This window comes from Phacochoerus africanus, chromosome 5, assembly GCF_016906955.1.
Source record: "Phacochoerus africanus isolate WHEZ1 chromosome 5, ROS_Pafr_v1, whole genome shotgun sequence".
NCBI classification, from domain to species: Eukaryota; Metazoa; Chordata; class Mammalia; order Artiodactyla; family Suidae; genus Phacochoerus; species Phacochoerus africanus.
The window spans coordinates 5,916,832-5,934,519 of NC_062548.1; the positions used below are offsets into that span (position 1 = coordinate 5,916,832).

Consider the following 17,688-nt stretch of genomic DNA (forward strand, 5'->3'; position numbering starts at 1 on the left):
TACAAAAAGGTATAATAAGGAGTATAATAAACTGTTAAAGCTTTCCTTCAACTGTTTCTATTTCATTTCAGGGAAAAAAAGAATCTTAGCAAACAGAGAAATCCTTTACATTTATACAAAAGGGCTCAAAAGCTCACCGTGCACACTATATTTCACCTTGCTTTCTGCACTCAACAGGAAGCTTCTTGGAGAGATCTCCTGATCGGTGCTTATAGGTCTATTTTATTTTTGGAATGGGTTATGCAGAATTTTGTTGGTGACTCTTTCCAGCACTCTATCTCACATTCTGAACAACAAAGGGGTTGCTTTTGATAAGTATGACTCAAGCTTCCAAACAAACTATGCAGATCACTGTGTTTTTTACAGTAAATCTTTAAGGGACCTTGAATTTAATGTTGATTGAGCAAGAGAACATAAAAATAAACGAAAACCTTCAAAGGACTGGATGATGGAAGTAACTCTTTTCTTCCCCGAGTGGGCCTGAGAGGCTTGGGGCATATACACCTTCCTGGTGTGGCTCCACCCCTCGAGTAAGAACACTAGGATGACCTAAAGACAAAGTGAGTTCTGGCATGCAGCACCATCAGCACTCGCAGGCACACTGGGAGAGCCCGGAGCAGGGGAGGTGGAAGGAGGGCCCTGTGGGTGCCGGCCCTCCCCCCCGTGGCCTGCTGCAGCACCTTGCTGGTGTGTGATATCGGAAAAGTGACAGGATTTACTTTCAGTTTGAGACCCATGACTCATTCCTTCTACATGCTCTCAATTCTGGCCCTATTTATAGTATGAAAAAAGAAGGAGGCGTTTCTGCTGTGGCCCAATGGGATTAGTGGCATCTTGGGAGCACTGGGACACAGGTTCAATCCCCCACCTGGCACGGTGGGTTACGGATCAGGCATCACTGCAGCTGTGGCACAAACCCCAACCACGGCTCCGATCTGATCCCTGGTCCAGGGAACTCCATGCTCCATGGGGCGGCCAAAAGAGGAAAGAAAAAAAAAAAGAGGCAGACACGAGGCAGGGAACATAGAAGCCCACATCCTTTCAGTTCTACTGTCAAATGATGAATAATTACTCACTTTCATTAAGCTGTTTTCTTTCCAAGAATAATATAAGCTTTGTGTCATCTCAAAATGGTTTTTCCTGCTTTTCAACAGTTTAAAAAATATTACCTTCAAAGTACTTTTTCTTTTCTCCTGGGCTCCGGGTTGTAATTCCACGATAGCACACTTTAGTAAAATAATTTAGACTTAGAGTTCAAGAAAACGCTATGTGAGGGGCAGGTACCCCACGGTGGCACAGCTGGATAGTGGCAGGGCTGGACGGTGGCAGAGTTTACTCCCCTCTCTCTCTGCTTGGCCGGGAGACGGGTCAGTCCTCCTCAGAAGCTGGGCGGGCTTTCGGTGAGAGACCGGTAACACTACGGGCCTGAGATGCATCGACGGCTGGAGCAGAAGGAAGCTTTCCTCTCCCCGAAACCGCCGTGGGAGGAGGTGCTGCCCTCCCCTCTCTCAGAAACCACCCACCAGCGCACACCGGCCGGTCACGGAACAGGCCCCCCACTAAGGCAGGGCTGGCGTTTCGGTCCCCGCTCCACAGGGGAGGAAGAGCGCTCCGGGGTGGGGGGGAGCCCGGCCACGGGCAGAGGTAAGACGGGGCCCCTGCGCCTCTGGCGATGCCCAATACTGTGTACATCAGGCAAGTGCCTGTGCTCATCTGCCAAGGTCACACCTTCCAACGACACAGGTGTGCATGTAAGACCTTCACACACGCGAGGAAGCTGGGCCCTGGGGCTGCAGGAGCCTTGAGTCAGGTCGGCAGACTCAGACCTGGACGTGGAGGGCTGGTCCCAGAGCCAGCGCCAGGGCGGAAGCCAGTTCTCCGCACTGTCCCGGCCGCGCCTCTCCTGCCGCTGCTTTACCGCAGTCTCCTCTGGCTCATGCCGCCAGCGCGAGAAGCCTGTTTCCAAAGGGGCTGCTGCGCCGTAGTGACAGTTCTGGCTGTGTCTAAGCTCTGAGAGAAATGAACCCCCTTCTCTGACCCTGTGCACCGCCAGTGAGCCTGGGCGACCGATGTGAGCACCTCCCCTCTGGCTGACGGGGGTCCTGCTAGGGTGGCGGACAGTGAAGACTCACCTCTACCCTGAGCAGAGCACAGACACCAAGCGATTCTGCCTGACAGCAGGATTTTATGGTAGTGACACCATCCTGTGACCCACTTTACTCCCGCTCCTTACGTCTCGGTTATAAGCAGTAATTAGTAATGGCAGTGTTCTGGCTGGATGGCTCCGGGCCCATTAATAATGCAAAAGCAGGAAGAGGATGAATGCCGGAGTGTGCGACAGAGGTTTCAAGGTTAAAAGCAGCAATGGAGAGAGCTGGGGGCGCAGGTGATGTTGGTAGAAGAGGAAAGTGAGCGCGTGTGTGTGTGTGTGTGTGTGTGTGTGTGTGTGCACGCGCGCGAGCGTGTGCAAGAGAGAGAGAGAGGGAGGGAGAAGGAGGATGGGGTGGAAAGAGGTGCCGGGGAGTTAGACTTAAATCTCTGTTTGAAAATGTCCAGCTGCCCTTTGGGAGCAGCAGGTACGGCGAAGCACAACTTCTCAGCGGCCGTAATCAATCGAGCGGAGGACGGCTGCTCCTCTCCCTTGCGGTGCACACAAGCCTCTGGCCATTGGCGGAAGGTGGCAGTGCTGAGCCTCCAGCATGGAAGAGCTACCAGTGTAGCAAATGAGGCCAGAGGAAACCATCCGTATCTTTCAAACATATTCTTGGTGTTTTCTTTCCTTTTAAAATTTTGTCTTTTTAGGACCACACCCGAGGCATGTGGAGGTTCCCAGGCTAGAGGCTGAATCGGAGCTGTAGCCACTGGCCTACGCCCCAGCTCACGGCAACACCTGATCCTTAACCCACTGAGCGAGGTCAGGGATCTGCATCCTCATAGATGCCAGTCAGATTCATTTCTGCTAAGCCACAATGGGAAGTCCCTATTTTTGGTGTTTTAAATGACTTCTCTTATAAAAGGCAATGCCTGCTTGTTCAGCAGAACTAATACCTTCCCACTTTAGCTTTTACAGGGAACTCAAGACAAGTGATGCAGAAAGGTCCGGGTCTGGCAGCCGGGCATTCCTTCAGCACAAGACACAGACTACACTGTCACAACTGCCTCCCCATCTCTGCAAATCTCCATCCCACTGTGTTTCCAAGGGGGATTTCAAAAGGTACAGTATCTGACCCTCCAACACAGGGCTTTGTATTAGAACGGAATGATAGCAAATAAGCCTGCACATTAGGCCTGGAAAAGGATTAGTATGGCTATTTGAAAAGTAATTGCTTGGGAGGCAGGGGAGAGGGCTACAAAGCAAGGTCGCCGGCCATCTGTGACTCCTGAGCTGTTTATATCTAGATCAGCTCCTAAGCAGACAAGCTTTCACCTGTCCCTTGAGAGCCAAAAGTGAACTGCTTTACATACTAGGAAAGTAGCAACTTTACCTGCTGGTTTCACAACCAAAACCAGACATTTGAAGAGCTGGTCATAGAAAAGCTTGGGTGAATCAGAACCCATCCTTACTTGTTAGTCAGAAATTGTCTCTGTGGGAAAAGGAAGCAGTTGGAGCAGTCTTGAATCATAATTACTGAAAGCTGCCTTTATTCCCACGGGGCTCTGACTTCTGGGCCAAGGTTTTCTCACTGGCTGCACACTGTGCGAGAGATGGGACTCCTGCAGAAAGGCCAGCTAGAAGAAGGGCAGAGCTGCCAGAGTTCCAGCACTTTCCACGCACTGCAAAATTTCATCATGTCACCTACAACCCGAGGCAAAGCACTCCTTTTGAGGGTGGTCAAGTCAGCCCTCAGAAGGATCCAAGAAAAAGGGCTACAATACACAAGCATGTTTTAAAAATCTTACGTCTATCAATCTTTTCAAGTTTCCTAAAAACAAAATTCTTTTGTTTTAAAAGTTCAGAGATGACTGGGCTGATGAAAATGGGTACTTATTTTTTTAACTGGAAAAGTACTACACGCACAGTACTCCCCCTTGTCCCCTCCTTGCCCTCAGAGTAAGCCTCCCTCAAAGCAATGCCCTGCAACCAAGCTCTTCTCCATCCTTCCGTGCACATTTTAGGTACACGTCGGCACGCATCTCCTTCTCCTCCCATTGAGACCCAAACACAAGCCTACATCTTGTAAATACCCACTCTTCTACACCTCGCTTTGTTTGATGGGCACAACTGGACTCGCGTCATTCTTCATGCTGTGGTGTACTGGCTCAGGAGGCCAATCTGGTCTGCCGCTTCTTTCTGTAAGTACAATCTTAGCTGGATCATAGCCGCATTCATTTGTTCACACTGTCTACAGTTACCTGCTACAAAGGCAAAGCTGAGCAGCTGAGCAGCTGGGACAGAGACTATACAGTTCAAAAGCCTCAAGTATTTATTATCTTGCCTTTTATTTAAAAAAAAAAAAGGCTTGCCAACCCTGTGTATGCCACTGTTTAGAGGCACGTGTGTCCCCCTGTGCCTTACTGATGAACATTCAAGTGGAAAATGGGTATCCTTAAGAATGACATTAAACTGTATTGCTGTGAGGCACTAAGAAGGATGAGGAGGAAAGAGCAGGAAGCTAGAAAAAGCTGGCATGAAAAAGTAGGCTTAAAGAAGGAACTTCAGGGCACGCTATAACCTCCCAAAATGTCACTTCCTCTTTTCTGAGGAAGTTAAAGGCGAACTGTAGGTCTTTTGATAAAAGGAAATTCCCCTTTGCTGTATCAAAGCTGCTCCCTGTGTTTTGTGTTTTTCTAAGTTAGGCAAGGCTGCCTGAAGCATACTCTGACCAAATTAGGAAGCAAGCAGGCTGATGTCTCTAAGCTGGTCACCACATGGCCAGGACGCCCAGGCATGCGTAGACAGTGATGGATGGGGAAGGAGACTCAGTCCAAGAAAGAAATGCTATTTGCTTGAGGAATTAGCCTTATAAAAATTACACTTAATAAGAATTAATAATTGTTTTGGAAGATGAAATTGACTTCATGCTTCTGGCAAAAAACAAGGGCTCCCAAGGTTTCCACAAGGAAAGAATGTGTGGGGTTCACGGTGGAGCTGAAATCTCTGGGGCACCGTTCTGCTTACTCCAAGGGCAGCGAAGGTCTTGAGAAGAACCAAGGAAAAAATAGACCAACTACCTCCTTGGTAGATTAATAAGATATTCAGCTTTACGCTACTGAGAAAAGAAGGAAGATCATACTCAAAAAGACTTACGTACATTTCCACTTGAGGACTGACTCCTCAACTGCTTTATCTGCTGGATCGACGCTAGGGTTTTAAACTAGTCTGACACTTTCCAACAAGGTCTAGGTATGCAGCACTGAATCACTCACACTGAGCTTGTTTCTGCCATCTCAGTGATATTCTCTTTCAGGAATGACTTCTGAGTTAATGTCTGATTCTGAGCCAATGAGCTCAGAATCTGCTCTGACCACCAGCACTATCTGGCTAATAAAATTTAACCTTGAAAACCCTTGCTTTCCTCCCAAATTTCCAGATCAGCAAGATTCCTGAAAGCGATTTTTATCCCCTTAGGAATGTGCACAGTTCAGTTCCAGCATTTGCTATGAAATCAGACGTGCAGTTAGAGCTAAGGTAAGTTTAAACGACAAAACAAATCTCAGTTCTTCTTTAAGGGAAAAATCTTCAAGGGATCCAGGTGCAAAGACGTAGGCACTGTTTCTGGCTCCCTCTGAGGCCCTGCTCTCTCCAGGCCAGCAGCCACTCCCCACAGAGAAGGCAGAGGCCCAGAGCAGCCGTCTGGTCTGCGTGGGAGGCAGTGTTCTGGCTTAGGGCTCCTCTTAAAACAGCTTTCTCTGTGGTGCGGGTCAATCTGTGCTCCTTTGCCAGGTTGCAGGGGGCAGGAAACATGCAGCCACCATCTCCAAAGTGCTCTATAAGCTGTCAAAATTGCTAAGTGTTTGCTTTCTACCTCCTCCTTCGTTGACTGCACATTTATTTAAAATCACCTAAAGGACCCAGGAATCTTATAGGTAACACTACAACAAACAGGTATTTTCTAAAAGACCCTGGTTGACTTAATTAGACACAAACCAATTAAGAACTGTATTTCTATTAGTCAAGATTTCTGTGACTCACCTTAAACTGAGTCAGACTGTAAACTAATGGGCCACTGAGAACACACACAGGTTAGAGAACCCAGAGTTCACATACAAGCCACAGACGGAAGTTCAAGAGCTTGCTCAAGTTGTATGAACCTGGCACATAGCCCATTTCTTCATCTGCAGAGCGAAGGTGTCTGGGTGATATGATCCCACGCCACCCCCCTTACAAATCCAGCACCTACAAGTACAAACTGGAAAGAACCAAACGCCGATAAGACAGAACCACCAGGGCAGGCCTGGTGCAGTTCTGCTGTAACAGGGTTTGGACCGCAGACTTGTGTCCCACTAGATGGGCACGAGCTGTCGGTGGTACCCAGCCTGTCTGAGCTCACACTACCCAGCTGGCGGGCACACCTTCCACGCCCTGCTCCCTCGGACCGATGCTGCCGCCCCACAGCCGGGCCCAAGCGGCGATGGGGGCCCGGCCAGCAAGCTGCGGCGCTCCCCGCAGCGCGCCCTTCTCCTCGCGCATCTTCTGCTTTCTCACTGCAGTGCAGAAGGCACTACGGCTGACACGGCTTCGTTGCCCTTTTATGGTAGAAAAATGAATTGCCTGCCCAGCAGTGGAGCTGAGAGATGACAGAACGGAAAGTTGTCATTTGTTGTGGTTTTGGCAGCAAGAGAGTGTTCTCCCCTCAACCACCCTTGGATGGACAGTGCACGCCAGGCATTCAGCGAGGAAAAAGCAAAACCCTGGCCAAACTGCTCCCCGACGCATTCCTCCTTTGCCTGTCCTGCAAAGGCATGTGTTTATGAATAGCATCAAGCCTCATTTTTGTGGAAATGTACCTTTTATAAAACAAGGCTGTGTTCCACTGAAAGATTTAAGCAGAGGTGCCCCAGAAAACATGGTTCCAATCAGCTCACATGCAAGGAACAGGCTTCATTTCATTTCCTTGCATAATAAGGACATAGGACGGGAGCTGGGCAGGGAGGTGACCTCACTCAGAAGGAGGGGCTGCAGCTTTTACCGCAGCCCGGCCCAACCCTGGTCCCTGTCTCCTATAGGACTCACGTGAGAAGGGGCAGGGGAGTAGCCACCAACTCCAGATAAACACGCCCTCTGGGAAAACACACCAATATCCAAGTCCCTGTGATAATTAACAGCAGTTGGTACCACGGGGCCTTAAATGGTTTGCATTTCTGTCAGGAGGCCCACAGAAAAAAAGCAGGCCTCCCAGCAGCTGGGAAAGCATGTTGTAAAAGGAGAATTTGGCAATTTTCTGTATGCACATCAGCGCTGGGAAAATTAAGCTGATCTGAGTGAGAAATTAAGCTTAATCCAACATGCTTTCAGCTGGAAAACAAGCCTTTTTAAAATGGGTGGGGAAACAAACTCTGATGGTTACATGGATTCTTCTGTTTAAAAAATACCCCAGGACTAAAGAAACCAAACATGCTGATGTGGAGCGAGAGCAGAGCAGCAGCTACTCACGCCTCTTGTTTTTAGGCTCCCTCCACACGACACCCCCTCTGCCCCCAGGGGCTGTGCTCCAGGACAAACCCCGCAGGAGGGCGGGCGGCCTCCGGGAACGCGTGCCCGGGAGCTGGCCTTGGGCTGGCCGCCTCCTGGCTGCCCCCGCCCCTCCCTCGTCAGCCCGCACGTCATGTTCTTCAGGCGCATCCAATCCCACTGGGGCTTCGGGAGCAAAGAGAATCACAGCAAGTCCTGCTTGACTGGGCTTTGGGGCCGGAGGGTTTGTTACCTGAGGACCACAGGAGCACCGTGCCGTCCCAGGTCTGGGGCCACTGGGTTACTAGATGACTCAATTGACAAGGCTCTCCAGCTCCCCTAACCTCTGTATCTAATCTAACTCCCACTCCCTCTCCCATGGCTCTACAAGGCCCTCCCTCCTGGCACTACGACCGCACCGTCCCAGCATCAGGCTTGCCAACAGCTCAGGAGTTGGAGTCACTGTCCTTACTCTGCTTTGCAAAGCCCTCTCCAATCTGGGGTCTTTTTAGCTTCACATCCCAATTCCTCCTGCTGTCACACTTGTCTGCTGGCTGACCCCTCACCCAGCTTCGCTCAGGTCCCCACCAGGCCAAGACCCTGCTCTTTCATCAAGTATTTCCTGACTGTGCCAAATCAAAGTGACAACCGTGCTGCCCACTCCCTAGAGCAGTCGCCATCACCACCTCCTTATTTAACTGTCCCCAAAGGAGGTGGCCTCCCCTGCAGAGACCTCAGCTTAGGGCCAAGGCTGCCCCTTCCGCATCTCTCAGGAAGAGCAGCACTCAATAAACATCTGCCGAAAGAAGGACCGGATCCCAACCGAAGCAAGGATGTCCCGCCTGTCCAGGCACATGCAAGTCCATGCTGAGGGAGCCGCTAACCAACCCGTCCAGGGAAGAGGGAAGCAACGTCAGGGAGGATAAAGGGCAAGGCTCTTGTCGGCTCCTTCTGCACGGTGGCTGGACGGAGGCTCTAAGGAAGGAGTGAGTCCAGAGCAAGAACGCTAAGGACCTGTGCGGCAGGCAGGGCCACACTCTGAAGCGTTTAGGGGCAAGGGTGCTGCCTGGAGAAACATCCAGGCCAGGAGATAAAATGAGGTCAGAGTGGGTGATGGCCTTGGGGGAAAAAAGGAGGGTTTTGTGGGAGGCAAAAGGGCCTTGGAGGTAGGAGGGTTGTGGTAACAGGACAGGCAGCAACAGATGTTTTCAGCAGCAAAATGTGACACAAGAGGGGAGAGGAAGGCAAAAGGACAAGCTGCTGTCAAAGACAAAGGAAGAAACACTGTGATCTGCTCCACTCTCTGGGCTAGAATCTGGATCAGCTCCTTAGACGTAGGGAGCTTTTGAAACTTAAAATGCTTTTCATATATACTTCTGATGGGAAATAAAACTGAGAAGTACTTTTATGAGGCCACAGGGATTTGATCTGAGAAATTCTCCTAGCCTACTTCTCTTTGAAAAGCAAATGCCAATGGTAGTTGGAAAACCCTCAGTATTCTAGAAATCCAAGACTCTGGACTGGAAGGACACTGGAAAGGTCGTCTGGTCTCTCGCAGCCTCGAGGCTGGACCGCATGCGCAAGTCATGCTAGAGAAGGGAGAACCTGTCCAGGCCCTCAGGCAGGGCTCTGCGCAGAGCCCCAGGCTCCTGGAACCCGGCTCGCTGGTCACATTTCGGTCTTTCGAGCCATCTTGGATTCCTTCTGGGCAGCCCAAGGCTCTTTTCTCAGGGAAACTGCAAAACACCAGGCCGCCGGAACTTGTATGGAAGAATCTTGTACCAACAGAGAAACTACTCACATGAAGCCTCACCTCCTCCAGGATGACCAGTTTTAATCTTCCCACAAAGAGCTGCTGAAATTTTCCTGTTATGTTACCAATTTTCCTCATCTCTTAAAAAGTCACTGAACTTTTGAGTGGAGGGTCTTTCCAGTTTCCAAGAAGGTGCCCTCCGAACAGCGAAGCAAAGTAGGTAAGAGCAGAGACCTAGGAAAGTCGAACATATCTAGATTGCTTTGCTTTGTTTTAAAATTAACTTTTTTTTTTTTGGGGGGGGGGGGTCTTTTGTCTTTTTTTTAGGGCCATACCTGCGGCATATGGAGGTTCCCAGGCTAGGGGTCAAATCAGAGCTGTAGCCACCGGCTTACACCACAGCCACAGTAACGCAGGATCTGAGCTGCATCTGCGACCTACACCACAGCTCACAGTAATGCCGGATCCTTAACCCACTGAGCAAGGCCAGGGATCGAATCCGGAACCTCATGGTTCCTAGTCGGATTCATTTCTGCTGTGCCACAATGGGAACTCCCCTAAAATTAACTTTTTATTATGAAAAAAATTTAAATACATACAAAAGTAGGTAATATACCTCATGTACACATCCGTCAAGTCTAAAAATTACCAGCCTATGGTCAATCCTGGCTTCTCTAAACCCTATCCACTCTCTTTCTTCTTCTTCCAACATAATTTCAAAGCAAACCCCAGACTACCTATCATTTCATTTCAAGTAGTTCAGTTTGTATCTCCCAAAGATGAGGACTCTTAAAACCAACCCATCATATCAAAAATCACAGCTAAAAACCCACAAATAATGAGAGGTAAGAAAAACCTGCATTTGATTTCTGATGCTGCCACCTGCTAGCTGCATGACTTTGAGTGGCTAAGAAGTGGAAAGCCCCTAAAACCCAGGGACAGCTTTATTGGCAGGTGCTGTGACTTCTGTTTGTCTCACAGGGATGCCAAACTCCCACCTTAAGGCACCTGACTGTAGTGGCTCTGCCTTTCTGGCACAGCAGGCACACTAGATTTTGGTTGTGCTCCTCATGCCAACCTCAGTGGACTGCACTTAGGTTCTCAGCACAGCTCTGAGTTACCAAGGGGATTCCGAGACCATCTGCTCAAGGACCTTAGCATAGAATGCAGACACAGAGCACACAGCTGCCACGTGGCTTTGAACGAGGCGGCAAGGCTGGCTCCCTAGCCTGTTATACTAGAGACAAAGGGCAGTGGGTGCTGTGTGTCTGGGGGGTCGCTCCCCGTTGGAGCAGTACACTGGCCAGGGACACAGATACTTGTCTCCACCCATGGTCTAGGAGAAGGCCATGTGGTCTCTGGGGCCTAGAGAGGTGACAGAGGCCCTTCTCATGCTCTCCATGTGTGTCTCAAAGTCAGGGAGGAGGAGTAAAAGGCCATTGCCATTTCTCAGCCACCATGCAGCAATCAGAAAACGACCCTGAATTCAACAGTAAACACGAGAAATTCCATCCAGCAGCAGTGTTAGCCTAGGCTTCCCTCTGATTTTGCCTGATGCCCTCAACATTCCTCTTTGCTACCACTTCCCGTGGCCACATTCCTCCTCCCTGATACAGACACCCACGGGGAAACAGGGTGTTCTCAGGCTTGTGTTATTACCATAGCAACAATTTCTCTTCTACCTGGAAGGCTGGGAACACTGCAGTGCTCTGTGCTGAGAATGCAGAGAGAGGACACTAATGCTTCGCACTCCAAAGCACACGCACCACACCCACGTCCACACACTCCTTCCTCAAGGACACCACCAAGAGGGTCGCAAAAACAAATTAAGATGCTGACACCCAGTAACACACAATTTGTGTAAAGACAAATAGGAGGCAAATGACTCTCTAAACAGATATCCTGTAGATTATCAATTCTTGAGGGATTTTTAATGTGAGATTTCTAAAGACTTAATCAAAATGCATCTCTCTCTTTGATGAAGCCAGAGGCACAGAAAAATGCATTAAGTTATTCTAGCAAAACATCTAAATGCACTAACGAGTAATATGTGGTTTCCAGAAAGAGAGGCCCTCAAAGCTTCTGTTCCCTGTACAGTTTGTAAACAGGGTTAGGCTGTGATGAGTCTGATAAGCAATGGCTATCGGTGGCCACAAAAACCATGAAAAAGGGTCACAGTTTCTATTTTCATAAAGTGCCCATCCAAACCTAGTAATCCACAGAGTCTTTTTAAGTACTACAGAGACCAAAACAACAAAAGACAAAGAGGCATGCCCTTTCGTCACAAGGACGGTAAAAGGTGAGCAGCTCTGACTCCAGGCCTGCCCACTGCGGGTGGGTGGGGCGACAGTCAAGACGCCAAGGGCAGCACCCTCCTATGAAGCCCACAACCGATGGGTCGTAGAGAAGAACCAGGGATTTTTAAAAATCTTCCCTTTGTGACCAATTGTGAGTTTTCCAGCAAAATGTACCATCGTTTTTGTTTCTAGGCCCTTCCTACACTCGTCTCTTTGAATATCAATCCCCGAAAGGTCAATCCTTTTGGATAGAGATTAAAAAAAAAAATCAATGAGAAGCCCAAGAAGAGGGACACAGCAGTGCTGCAGACCAGGCCGCTGAGACACAGAGAGCAAACCCACGAGCGGCCTTGGACTCTGCTCTCCCCAGGGCAGACAGCGTCCTTCTCTGAACTTGGACATGTGGGCTGAAGTGACAGTGGTCATGTCTTACAGAACATACTGGTGAGCAAAAAATCGAGCTTCAAAGCCCTATCCCTTTTCTCTTGTGGCATATTAGTAAGAACTTAGTTTTTGGAGTACATGTTTGAAAAACTAAGGTAAGCCAGCAGTCCTCTTCTGGTTTCCTGATGGATTTTACATCTGTCCACTTTAGGTGAACTCCCGGCTCTGGCGGTAGCAGCCCTGACAAACCTGGGAGAGGTTCCTCCTTCCTAGGAGTTTCCTAGGAGTTCCTCTCCTTGCCTGAGCCCGCACTGCCCTGCACACACTGTCGGCATCAGGCTCCGCGTCTCTTGTTGGGGCAGCTGCTGTTTACCGACTGAGGAAGTGCCGGGTGGTGGAGTGGGCACTTCAGCTACAAACATCATCACACTGGCGAATGTCCCCTCCCTGCTGCCAACTGTGGCTTCACTGAGATACAACTGACATGCCATCTACTTTTCGCAAGGCTCTAAGAGACAGGTACAACTGTTCTCATTTCACACAAAAAGGAAATGCGGCTCAGGGAGACGACATATCGATCCTCGGTCACAAAGCCAAGAAGTGGAAGAGCAGGAATTAAAGCATGAGCAGGTTTAACAGGAGGGTTTAAATCCCCGTCTTAACCACTTTGCCAGACTGTCTCATGAGCTGCATCATAAGCAAAAGCCATGGATTCCTCTGCTATTTACAGCCTCACGGCACCCAGCACAGGGCCAGACCCAAAGCAGTGCATCAATGATCCTTCTCATCTCCAAACAGAATTCTCAAAACAGAGAGCTTAATAAAGCCCAGCAAAAGTCCTTGTCCCAAGCAGCGCTGACACAGGAGAAAGGCAAGGCTTCTTCATTATGAACGGAACAGGAAGTTCTGTGATTTGTCTTCTAGAAGGTGGCAACATTTTAACCACCTAAAGCAGCTTCACTGGGTGAGAAAAGCAGTGGAATGTTCTCTGGGGTCAAGAGAGAGCAATGCGGGCTTCCTCGGGGGAAAGGAGGTTGGCAAACACCCAGGCTGCTGCTCTGTCCTCAGGCCCTCGGAGACCACAGTGAGAGCTCAGGGTCTGGAGCATCCTGGCTCTGAAATGGACTGCACCACCTGCCACAAAGTCAGCTGTCAGCCTCTGAGGGTTTCAAGGGGAGAAAGGTGAGGGGCTGCGCCAGCCCCCAGGAGGAAGTAGGCACGGTGGCGCTGCTTGTGCCCACCTACCAGTGCCCTAGCCTCTTCTAAGGCAGGCCAAGAGGGAGAGAGAGAGGCAGCTGCTTTTACCACTCAATGCCTGATTATAAGGGATAAAGAGGATGAAATACAGGTTCACCTTGGAAATATCATGGGTTCACTTTCAGACCACCGCAAAAAGCAAATACTCAATAAAACGAGTTACATGAATTCTGTGGTTTTCCAACGCATATAAAAGTTATGTTTATACTATACCGTAGTCTATTAAGTGTACGATGGCATTATTTCTTTTAAAGAAAGTGTACATACCTTAAATAGAAAACACTTATTGCTGAAAAATGCTAACATCATCTGAGCCTTCAGCGAGTCATAATCTTTTTGCAATAGTAACATCAAAGGTCACTGGTCACAGATCACCATAATGAATATAATAATAATGAAAAAGGCTGAAATAGTGCAGGAATTACCAAAACATGCCACAGAGACACAAAGTGAGCAAATGCTGCTGGAAAAACTGTAATAACAGACTTGCTCAATACAGAGTTGACATAAGCCTTCCATTTGCAAAAAAAAAAAATTGTGGGATCTGTGAAGCACAATAAAACCAGGTGCGCCTCTGTGAGGATACAAACTGTTTCTGTATGGCTGAGGGGGAAGCAACAATAACTTTTATTCATACTGGCATTTCAGTTTAACCAAGCCTCTCTTTACCTTTCCCTCTTTTGGATAGCTATCTAGCTCCCTTTTAAGTGAGTCCTGCAAACGAGAGCAGAGATGGCATTTACTGGACTTACTGAGAAGGCGCGTGGGAAGAGGTCAGCGCTGTCTGCCTTTTGCTGCTTTTATTCTTCTTGGAAACACACAAACACACTCCCCTATCTGAAAGACCCAGCTCCTCTAACACAATGTTTGCGGCGGTAAGAAGTCAAATAAGGAAGTGTGTGTAACTATCAACCAAAATCTTTCAAGGATTGAGATGCCTATGATGAACAGACTCACTAGGCTGTTTACTATGGAGAATTTTAAAAAGTGGAAACTGACCAAACATTAAGACAAAACCAGAGTTAAATCCCAAAACTTCAATGCTACCATGCCAGCTCTGCTAGTGCTTGAGGGGAGGACAGCTCACAGGGACAGCATCTGGGACCCACTCTGGACTGTCTGAGGCGACAGGGGCCCTCCCTTGGGGTTTCCGCTCATGTCCACGTCACAGGGTGGCTCTGGGGATCAACAGGAGTCGAGGGCCCTGCAAGGCACCCTACCTGACACACCTGCATCCTGTGCAGCCTGAGGCCTTAAGTTGTGAGTGGGAACCCTCTGGCTCTGAAGGAAGTGACTCACCTTGAGAAGCAGGGGCAGCCGAATCCCTGCGAAGGAATTCCCACCCCACCCCACTTCCTTTGTAGGCTTGCATTATGCATCGTGGGCTTTATACAGTAAATGGGCCCTCACTTGGGAACTTAAGTATCCTTTTCTTACCCAGACATTTGGCTCTTCTCAACGTTACTTCCTGAATAAAGGTCTTCCCTGACAGTGGGAACAAGAGGATCAAGCTTCATTCATATCCAGATAAACATAAAGGCCTGTGCTCAGCACAGGAGTCAGCTGACTGGCTGGCCCTCAAATTATGGTGCTGCTAATAAGTGCCAAGCGTCCACTGTCACAGCTGGAGCTTCCTTGGCACTGACAGCTGGTCCAGACTCATTTACATTCTCTTCACGTAGCCATTCAGCTACTGTGGGCGGCTGCAGATGCCTGTTTTTTAGCAAGAGACTGGTTCATTCACTGCAGATGTGAATTTGGGTTATATTTCACTGCTGTAGTCAATAACACTGACTGCTACCAAGGATAGGATGGGGCCTGGAAAGGGTGGAAAAAGAATGATTAGGGAAGAAAGTTGGCAAGTGAGAGAGATACTTAAATATAAGCGACACTGGGAAAAGATGAGTGGGCACACGAGCACATTCACCTTCTCATGCCCCACTAAAGGACACCAAACGAGGAGCTCTCCACGGTTTTGCTGAGTGAAGTCTCGTCACTTCCCTTAGCACCTGCTTCATGTGTATTCTTAAACCTCCACCTGCGGCCCTGGCTACCTTTCTAGAAAGCTCTGCTTACATTATCTCTGAGTTTATGGAGCAAAGTTATGTTCTAGACAGGGAGAAAGAGACCCAGCAGGGAAATTTCTGACTCTAAAACACATTCCAGAAACATCATTTTCAAATCTCTTTTTATCTAACGCCCTGCTGTCTGACACACCAAACACAACCAGTCCACCCCTAAAAGCAGCATTTTGAAAACAAACTGATGAATCCTTTATCTGAGGACACACAGGACACTGAGGGCCCTGACAAAGGCATTCCATCACATCAATGAAACAAAGACTCTCTCCCCATTTCATCAAAGACACAGTGTTTTATTCTTCAGGGATTTCGGGGGAATGATTCCAGGCATTCAAGCCCTCCTCCCGATAATGCATTAATATAAACGCCTCATCTCAGAGTGACAAGTTCCTGGACATCTAACTGGAGTTTAGATTACTGGCAAAGACAGTGCAACGAGAAAGACGATGCCCTTAGTCTCACAAGAGCCAAAATTAGCCTGTGGCTCACTTCTGGAAACTGAGGAATCTCTAAGGATTAATGGTTTAGCCGCCTAGCTAAAGAGAAAGGATGCCACCAGGAGAATGTGCACGAGCGAAAAAGGTAAAAGCATGGGCCCTAACAAACGCCGACATCTTTTGACGGTAAATTCTGAAATGGACACAGAGGTTTGCTTTGGTACTAAACCTAAAAGAATTCTGTCAATTCTGCTTACAAGACAATGTTTTGCTGATGCACATTTTTAAAATCCCAAGAGAAAACCTTTCCCCATGGAGTATCAGTGCCACCTTGTGGCGAATCTTTCCATAGCTTCGAATAAGGATCAAATGTTTTAGTTTTAAGTTATCTTTTCAAAGCACGGAGGGAACTTCTCCGTAACTGGCTGTCATGGCCTCAGGTTCCTATGAGACCGTTTTCCCTTTATTTCCCACAGTGGGTCAAACGCCTGCAGAATTTACCCTAATGGTAGAAAGCAAGCCCAGAGCATGAATGCTGTAGTCCACAGGCAAGGGTCGGGCTCTGAAGCACCCTGTAATCAGTAACACTTAAGCATGCATCCTCTTCACTTAACACACTACTGAGGGATACAAAACAACTGGAATAACTGGAAAGGCGTATTTTAAACTTTGAGAGCAGGACTCAACATTCTGAAGGTAACATCTTCCCTAAACTGACCTATCAATTTGATGAGATTCTAATGCAAACACTACCAGCATCCTCAGATGCCTGCGTCCTGACTCCGGTGACCTAACTCCGGGAGGGCCTCACCCCAGCCTTCCCAAGCTCCCCCCCTTCCCTCCTCTGCCTCCCCCCAGGGTTCCCTCTTCTCAATGCTTCTCACTCCTCACTCCAAAATCTTCCTGCAGCCTAGATCTCTCCTTGAGTTCCTGGCCTTAGTCATATCCCAAATGATTACTAAGCACCTAAGATGTACGAGGCGCTAGGGAAAAGTACGCTCACTGAGGACTTCCAATCTCTACGCTCAGCATGTCCAAACAGAGGTGATCTCTCCTGGCACCTTTCTCTCATTCTCAGTTTGTGTGAACAGCATCATCACCCACTCAGTGGTCCAAACCAGACAAGGGAGTCACCTGGGCTTCTCTCCACTCCGACAGTCGAAACAGCTCTTTCTAATCCTATCCTCTTTCTATCTTTCAAAGCAGCTCCTTTTCTCCACCCCCACCACTGATTCTGGTTTTCATAATCTCTATCAGTCAGAATGTGCTGGATAACCCAGCACATGCTCCTGGAACAAACTCAAACAAGCTCAAAACAAACTTATTTCTACATGTCCATCATGGCAGAAGGAAAAGAAACAAAGAGCCATATGCTTTCTTTTTAAAATTGTGGTTAAAAAAACACACGATGTGAAACCTACCCTATTAACACACCGTAGGCATACACTGCAGACTTGTTAACTGTATGTGCACTGCTGTTAGATCTCCAGAACCTCTGCATCGTGCATGACTGAATCATAAACCCACTGCACAGCACCTCCCCCTCCCCCCCCTCCCCCAGGCCCTGGCAGCCACAATCCCATCTCCCTTTATGGTCTGACTGCTTTCCATACGTCCTCTTAGCAGGATCACGCAGTGTCTGTCTTTCTGTGACTGGGTATCTCACTTAGCATGATGTCCTCCAGGTTAACCCACGTCATCGTATGACAATTTCCTTCTTTCAAATACTGAATAATCCACATTTTCTTCATTTAGCCACTGATGACTATTTCTGCATCTTGGCCATTGTAAATAATAATGAACATGGTAATATAAATATCTCAACATCCCACTTTCTTTATTTTTGTCTTTTTTAGGGCTGCACCTG

At 48.5% G+C, this 17,688-nt stretch overlaps 1 protein-coding gene and 1 long non-coding RNA gene across 6 annotated transcripts in view; one reads left to right on the top strand and one right to left on the bottom strand.

Annotated features, from left to right (window-relative positions):
* RNF216 (ring finger protein 216) overlaps positions 1 to 17,688 on the bottom strand; it is a 168,316-nt gene that overhangs the window by 70,517 nt on the left and 80,111 nt on the right. The gene's annotated exons all lie outside the window — the stretch shown is intronic.
* Positions 2,875 to 5,630, top strand: LOC125127016 (uncharacterized). The gene is made up of 3 exons (XR_007134843.1): positions 2,875 to 3,214; positions 4,117 to 4,293; positions 5,570 to 5,630. It is a non-coding gene; the product is annotated as an uncharacterized LOC125127016 (long non-coding RNA).